Source organism: Eucyclogobius newberryi, unplaced genomic scaffold, assembly GCF_026437365.1.
Source record: "Eucyclogobius newberryi isolate DKJ021-1_F unplaced genomic scaffold, fEucNew1.0.hap1 SCAF_20, whole genome shotgun sequence".
Taxonomy (NCBI): Eukaryota; Metazoa; Chordata; class Actinopteri; order Gobiiformes; family Gobiidae; genus Eucyclogobius; species Eucyclogobius newberryi.
The window spans coordinates 1,182,892-1,184,750 of NW_027315835.1; positions in this window are offsets into that span (position 1 = coordinate 1,182,892).

Genomic DNA, 1,859 nt, shown 5'->3' on the forward strand with positions numbered 1-1,859 from the left:
AGGGTCTGAAACAGTCTGAAACAGGGTCTGAAACAGGGTCTGAAACAGTCTGAAACAGGGTCTGAAACAGGGTCCTGAAACAGTCTGAAACAGGGTCTGAAACAGGGTCTGAAACAGTCTGAAACAGTCTGAAACAGGGTCTGAAACAGGGTCTGAAACAGGTGGTCTGAAACAGTCTGAAACAGGGTCTGAAACAGGGTCTGAAACAGGGTCTGAAACAGGGTCTGAAACAGGGTCTGAAACAGGGTCTGAAACAGGGTCTGAAACAGGGTCTGAAACAGTCCGAAACAGGGTCTGAAACAGGGTCTGAAACAGGGTCTGAAACAGTCCGAAACAGGGTCTGAAACAGGGTCTGAAACAGGGTCTGAAACAGGGTCTGAAACAGGGTCTGAAACAGGCTGAAACAGGGTCTGAAACAGTCTGAAACAGGGTCTGAAACAGGCTGAAACAGGGTCTGAAACAGGCTGAAACAGGGTCTGAAACAGGCTGAAACCGGCTGAAACAGGGTCTGAAACAGGGTCTGAAACAGTCTGAAACAGGGTCTGAAACAGGGTCTGAAACAGTCTGAAACAGGGTCTGAAACAGGGTCTGAAACAGTCTGAAACAGGGTCTGAAACAGGGTCTGAAACAGTCTGAAACAGGGTCTGAAACAGGGTCTGAAACAGTCTGAAACAGGGTCTGAAACAGGGTCTGAAACAGTCTGAAACAGTCTGAAACAGGGTCTGAAACAGGGTCTGAAACAGTCTGAAACAGTCTGAAACAGGGTCTGAAACAGGGTCTGAAACAGGGTCTGAAACAGGGTCTGAAACAGGGTCTGAAACAGTCTGAAACAGGGTCTGAAACAGGGTCTGAAACAGTCTGAAACAGGGTCTGAAACAGGGTCTGAAACAGGGTCTGAAACAGTCTGAAACAGGGTCTGAAACAGGGTCTGAAACAGTCTGAAACAGTCTGAAACAGGGTCTGAAACAGGGTCTGAAACAGGGTCTGAAACAGGGTCTGAAACAGGGTCTGAAACAGTTTGAAACAGGGTCTGAAACAGGGTCTGAAACAGGGTCTGAAACAGTCTGAAACAGGGTCTGAAACAGGGTCTGAAACAGGGTCTGAAACAGTCTGAAACAGGGTCTGAAACAGGGTCTGAAACAGGGTCTGAAACAGGGTCTGAAACAGGGTCTGAAACAGTCTGAAACAGGGTCTGAAACAGGGTCTGAAACAGGGTCTGAAACAGGCTGAAACAGTCTGAAACAGGGTCTGAAACAGGGTCTGAAACAGGGTCTGAAACAGGCTGAAACAGTCTGAAACAGGGTCTGAAACAGGGTCTGAAACAGGATCTGAAACAGGGTCTGAAACAGGGTCTGAAACAGTCTGAAACAGGGTCTGAAACAGGGTCTGAAACAGTCTGAAACAGGGTCTGAAACAGGGTCTGAAACAGTCTGAAACAGGGTCTGAAACAGGGTCTGAAACAGTCTGAAACAGGGTCTGAAACAGGGTCTGAAACAGTCTGAAACAGTCTGAAACAGGGTCTGAAACAGGGTCTGAAACAGTCTGAAACAGGGTCTGAAACAGGGTCTGAAACAGGGTCTGAAACAGTCTGAAACAGGGTCTGAAACAGGGTCTGAAACAGGGTCTGAAACAGGGTCTGAAACAGTCCGAAACAGGGTCTGAAACAGGGTCTGAAACAGGGTCTGAAACAGGGTCTGAAACAGGGTCTGAAACAGTCCGAAACAGGGTCTGAAACAGGGTCTGAAACAGGGTCTGAAACAGTCCGAAACAGGGTCTGAAACAGGGTCTGAAACAGGGTCTGAAACAGGGTCTGAAACAGGGTCTGAAACAGGGTCTGAAACAGGCTGAAACAGGGTCTG